Raw genomic sequence first — 6,389 nt, forward strand, 5'->3', positions numbered from 1 at the left:
TCCCTGCCCTCTGCCTGGAGGAGCTGGGCTCTGGCACACATGGGGTGCCTCTACCCTAAGTCCTGCTGGGGCTGGAGGGCTGCAACCAGGAAAGCAAGGAGAGGAGCGCCAAGGGCAAGGGAGGGCGAATGTGGATTAGAACACAGGTCGGAACAAAACGAAGGTGCAAATGCACTGCCAACAAGTCGATTCCGACTCAGCCACCTACAGAAGGCCTCCGAGGTGGTCGACCTGCATGGGAGGAGACCACCTCATCTTTCTCCCTGCTAGGGGCTTCAAACCACCAACCTTGTAGCTAGCGGTCCAACAGCTCTACTAGAGGTACCGGTGTGGAAATGCCTCCCCCAACACAGAGCTGGGCTTCTGGCTGGACCCAGGGGCGTGGACACCTCAGCACAGCCTCTCTAGCAGGCCGCCTTATTCCTTTTCCCGGGACAACTTTTTAGGGACGTGAAAAGGAGCCTTTTCCTTCATCAAAAGCGCATCCTTCTGACTTGCAGGAAGATGGTGAGCTAGGTAGACACGCTCCCCCAGAATTCTAGGGGCCAAAGAAGCTATGGATGATAATCCTGGAACCCTGAGCTTCAGAGGAAAGGCTGGAGAAGTGGATGGAATGTTGACTAAGAAGAAGCAACCGGAAAGGAGACCGGGTGAACGGCAGGTCAGCCTGATGCAGCACAGCATCCCGAGCTGTTGCAAGCAGCACTCAGTACAGTGGCCTTTCACAAACACCCATCAGCAGCTAGCGATGAGAAAGGTAGGCCTCTCGCTCCCTCCATCATCCAGTGTGGCCAGCTCCCACCCTGAACCACCCAGTGACTGGGGACACCCCGGACCCTGTGCGGCCCCTGCTCTGCCTGAAGTCAGAGCCACATCCTCATGAACTGGGTACAGCACCCCCTCATGTCAGGAGGCACTTGAGCTTCCCCTCACCAGACCAGCAGAACCCCTGGATTGGTAAGAACATAACCAGCTGCCTGGACTCCAGCTCTCTGAGCCCCAACCATTCCTTCCAGGATTGCACATCCATCTTAGGAGGCACAAAGCACTCCTGGGTCAGGTGCCTGACTGCAGACAACATATGGGCAGAAACTCTTCCCTTGGGGCTGTGGCTAGCAGAGGGTGGCAACCCGTACTGGGTGCCCTGCCCACCTCCCAGAGCTCTGTTATTTCAGTCCCTTCCCTTTTTTTGAGGTGGGGGGGGGGAGGGAAGCCCTACTACTGCTAGCAAAGTGGTGACGTGCTGAGCTGCTACTGCCAGGTCAGTAGTTCAAAACCACCAACCTCTCTGCTGGAGGAAGAGGAGGCTTCCCACTCCTGTAAAGACTGCAGTCTCAGAAACCCACAGGGGCGGCTCTCTCCCCTGCCCTGCAGGGGGCTGAGTCTGAAGTCCCCTTACTTTGACCTTTCCTCTCACCACCACCCCCCTTCTGAGTAGTGCTCTTTTCTCCCCTCCCTAATTCTGACTTGTATTTTTTCTTCCTTTATTTTTATTTTCCTTTCCTTACCTCTCCTTTTAGTTATTGTTTCCCTTCCTATTAGTCTGGGTACATTAAAGAAACAAATCCACAGAAACTCATGTATAAGAGAGAGTTTTCTATAAAGGTTAAGTGTGCATCAGGAAAACATCCCAACCCAGTGCTGCCCAAGCCCGCAAGTCCAACATCAACCCTTATGTCCAACACCAGTCCACAAAGTCCTCCTCCATCTCACAAAATACACACCATGACGCCGACTGCAGGAGGAAAGCTAAATCAGTGAACATGTAAGCATCTCAGTGCTGGCAGGGGTCTCCACATGGCTGCTCCAGCACCCACACCCAGGGCTGCATCCGGATAGGTCCATGTGGCTTTTCCTTGGGGATGTCTTGCACAAAGTGAGTCTTGCCAGCTGAAGCAGGGAACTGGCTAAGGCAATTGCACCCTGGTCCGACCATCACGAAGCAAGAGACCTGATAACTCGAAAGGCAAGGCTCACCGAGCCATTTATCTCTCTGCCCTTCAATTAACTCTATGTATGTTAATCGGCCAGGTTGGCACAATACATTAACTAATTCACTTCCTTATTTTTTTCTTTCTTTCCTTTTTAAATCATTTTATTGGGGCTCTTAAAATATTCCATACATCCATTGGATCAAGCACATTTGTACATATGGTGCCATCGTTTCCTAAATATTTACTTTCTATTTGAGCCCTTGGTATCAGCTCCTTTTTTCCCTCCCTCCACTCACTTCTTTCTTTTTGTTGTTTATTTTTGCTTTTTGTCTTGTCCCACCAGATAGAGACAACCACTACACCCACACAGTCCAGCCACACCCATATGTTCTACAGTACCACCAACTGGGCATGGTCCACGACCTACTCTTGAACCACTTCGCCACCAACAGACAGCAGCTGACACTAAGCCAGCGCTCAGCTGGGCCACTTAGACAGCGGACAGAGAATTGCATGTACACGTACATTCTCTATGACACTCGCAAGGACACTGATGGTGTGTGCCTAAAAACACATCCACATACAATCGATCATCAACGAAACACAAACATAATACCACACAACAGAGAGTTTCAGTTCAACTGAAGGAACAAGACGGAGCGGCGCAAACAAGTGACCAAAAGAGACCAGAAGACTTTCCCAGAAAAAGGAAGAGGCATTGGGACTGCCTGACAAGGAATTCAAGACAATGTTTACCTTCCTGCAATGGACTGAGTGAGGGATCAACAACAGCAAAGAAAACACGGGGGAAAAAACTTTAGAAGAATTCAGGAAAATACGAGAACTGGTAAAATAGATGAAAAACAAAAACTTAAAACGATTAAAAGAAGATTTTAAAAGAAAAAATAAAAGCTACACAAAAAGAGCAAATGGTAACAGGTAGAAGATTAATACTGAGAGTTCAAAAACAGATAGTACATTGTAAGGGCAAAGGAGTAGACGCAAATCTAATACTCTCAGTACATAACACTCTGAAAGGAAAGAATGCCAACTGAGAATCACATACCCAGCAAAACTGTCCCTCAAAGAGGGCAGCAAATTCAGACACTTCCAGAGAAACTCATGAAAGGAACTTGCAAAAAAATGAAAAACAGATTAGCCTTCCAAGAAATACTGCGGAAGAGTTTTTTTGGGCAGAAAACCAGTAATGGGAGACAATAACCTGAGATTAATATATATGACAGAAAAAATATACATATATACATGACAGAGCCACCAGAAGCAACCCAGATATAAAAGTATCTGAAGAAAAACAAACCTACAAGACTGAAAATATGGCACCAGAAATATCATTTAGTCATGAAGACAATTACAAAGTAAAAAGAGGGAACAGTGTAGTTCCAGAACTTTCAAATGGAGAGCAAGTTAAATATTTTTCAAGAACTTGGATGAAGGGGAGCGCACTGTATAAGGAGAATGGCAAAGAATGATGGAGGCAAGGGAAGGGGACACGGGGTGGGGTGGGGGGGGGAGACACATGTAAGAGTTACAGGCAATGAAGTTAATATTACTATAAACACAATCCTGCAAAAATTGTGATCAATGAATAGATGTGTGGAGAGACATGGGAGCTGCGTGGGTATTGGGTGTGAAAGAAATAGTGGGAGTAAATCCATGTGTGTTTGACAGGATATTGTACATGTTTGTTTACCTTTACTGCAACCTTACCCATGGGTGTGGTGGAGCATACAGGGGTCAAATGTATTTTTAAAATTCCTGGGCAAATGAGGCATCTTGGGGGAACGAGTTGCTGGCCTGGGGGCTTGAGAATGTAGTCTCAGGGAATACCAGGGCCAATTGGTAGAACACAGTCCATAAATCCTATTTTGATGAGTAGCAATTGGTATCTTAAAAGCTCGTGAGTGGCCAATTAGGATGTAACCATTGGTCTCTCTGTGATGAAAATCAGATATTGGAAATCAAAGACACTAGAAACAATTCAATGGACTAATAATGGACCACTCACACATCAGTCTCTACCACTCTGAAACCAAAATAACTGGTGGTGTTGAGCAACCTTACTGACTGCTCTCAAAGGATCACATTAGAAGGTTCGGAATAGTGGGAGAAAGGTGTGGAACGAAACTCAAAGTCATCAAAGGAGGCAGGCTTGCTGGTCAGCTAGGGATTGGTGGACCCCCCAAACCTATGGCCCTTGGCCATTCTTAGAGTCTGGTCCTAACTTTACCTATGTGCACAGTTCAATGTTCAGTCAAACAATAAACCGGCCTGTAGTGGAATGTAAGTGGTGGACTGCTAACACAGTCTGCAGTTCAAACCCACCAGTTGCTCCACAGGATAAAGATGAGGCTGCATGCTCTCATAAAGATTTCCAAAAGTCTTGAAAACTATGAGGGGGTACCAAAAAAGAAGAAGGAAAAAAAATAGGTTTGTTCCCCCACCAAAGTTATGTTGTTGTTTTTTTAACAAAACCACCTTATCATCATCTTCAAAGTACTCTCCATTACATTTAATACATCTGTCAAATCTGCACTTTCATTCTTGGAAAAAAGTTTCAAACTCATCAATTTGGATCGGCTGACAGCACCTCCCTCATTTTTTACTTCATCTCTTCTACATCGTCAAATCACTGTCTTTGCACTTCCCTCAGTATTCGTGGAAACAAAAAGAAGTCTCACGGAGCAAGATCAGGTGAGTAAGGTGTGTGGGCAAGAGAGGCATGCTATTTTTGGCCAAAATCTGGAGCACTGAGATGGCTGCATGAGCAGGTGCACTGCCATGGTGGTAAAGCCAGTTCCCCGTCTGCCACAAAGCAGGCCAGAATATCTAAATAGAAAGCTTGATCAACAATCTGACTTGGCTGCACAAACTCCAAAAATGTCAACATTTTCATCCTTGCGGGAAGTGGACTGACGCCCAGAACCAGGTTTGTCATCAACTGACATTTCACCTTTTTGAAAGGCCCTACACTTTGCGTTTCCACCATCGAGCTGTCCTTGTAAGCTGCATTCAACATCACAACAGTGTCTGTGGCATCTTCCCGGAGAGGAAACAAAATTTCACAGCCGCACACTGTTCTCTTAAATCAGCCATCACATAAAACGAGGTTTGAGTGAAGCTGCTTTTACGGGAAAGTGCACTGTGACCAGAAAGGACCTTCCCAGGTGATGTCACTGGGGGCACTAACTCAGAGCGAGTCGCTCGATGCTTGCCTAGAGTTAATAGAATGTGTACTACGAAAGCTCTGCTCTGCCCAGCACAATGCCAGTTTTGTGGGGAGTACCCCCTTGTGCATATGGTTGCTAAGAGTCAATCGATTCAATGGCAATGGGCTACCAGGGGCCTAATACTATTGAAGAGTGCACACTTTAGAATAATTGCTTGTCCGAGATCAAAGGGGTAGTGCTGACCCAAGGACAAAGTTCAGAAGGGCTAGGAGGGGGAGGAGTGGAGACAGGAACACACTGTGGGGACTGCACTGAAGGAGATGAAACAAATGTGTCTGAATCATGGAACGTGAAACTGTCCATCTGCTAGAAACCCCATCCAATTCACAAAAAAGCTTAAAAAAAATGTCCCTCCGAAGACCAGAGAAACAAGTATCTTCTATTTATTAGCAAATAAACAAAGGCAGGATAATCTAGTTATCCCAAGGAACTTGGGGAAATACAGACTGGACACAATCACTCCTTCCTTCCTTCCTGAGCCACGCACTCACATCACACAGCCCCCTTGTCCACAGAATGTGTCCTGTGGTGACTGTGTCCAAAGGAAACCACATACACCAGCGTGATGCAATCCCACCCCCGGCCCTGACGGCTGGACCAGAGGAAGAACTGCCACATGGTGATGGGCAGAGGGGGAGGTGCCTCTGCTCACCACTGCCATCCTCAGAGGATCCAATTTTGGTTTTTAGGGGAGCTAGGGGGGTTCCTTCAAAAAGGCACATTGTCCTCTTCAGTGTGGTTCTATGGCTTGGAAGGACACTGGTACCTTTACCCCAAACCACCAAGGTTCATCTGGATGTTTGGTGCCGGCAGGGTCTACTCCTTGCCACCTTAGGCTCTGCCTCCTGGCATCCCAAGCCACCACCAAAATCTCCTCTTTCACCGCTGGCTAACTTGCAATCTCTTTGTTGTCCCACACTGGCTGCAACACTGGGCACGTGGGGCACTAATTAAGTGCTCAGCTGCTAAGCGAAAGGTTGGTAGCTGGGGCCCACTGAGCAGCTCTGCAGGAGAAAGGCCTGGTGACTTCAGCTCCTGTGAAGATTCCAAAACCCAAAGAATCACACCCATGGCTGTTAGTTCCTATTCACAGAGGCCCCGTGCGTGTGACCAAGCAGAACGGCCCCACAAGGTTTCCAGAGACTGTGCAGAAGCAGCATGCCTCCTTTCTCCCAAGGAGCAGCTAGTGGATTCAAAATGCCAACTT

The 6,389-nt window shown here is 47.3% G+C and overlaps 1 protein-coding gene across 1 annotated transcript in view; it reads right to left on the reverse strand.

Annotated features, from left to right (window-relative positions):
- The window catches only part of ADAR (adenosine deaminase RNA specific), a 53,403-nt gene that overhangs the window by 15,322 nt on the left and 31,692 nt on the right, over positions 1 to 6,389 (reverse strand). The window lies entirely within an intron of this gene.

The sequence above is a fragment of the Echinops telfairi genome, unplaced genomic scaffold (assembly GCF_000313985.2).
Source record: "Echinops telfairi isolate 266 unplaced genomic scaffold, ASM31398v2 ScPeMD7_7425;HRSCAF=8463, whole genome shotgun sequence".
NCBI lineage: Eukaryota > Metazoa > Chordata > Mammalia > Afrosoricida > Tenrecidae > Echinops > Echinops telfairi.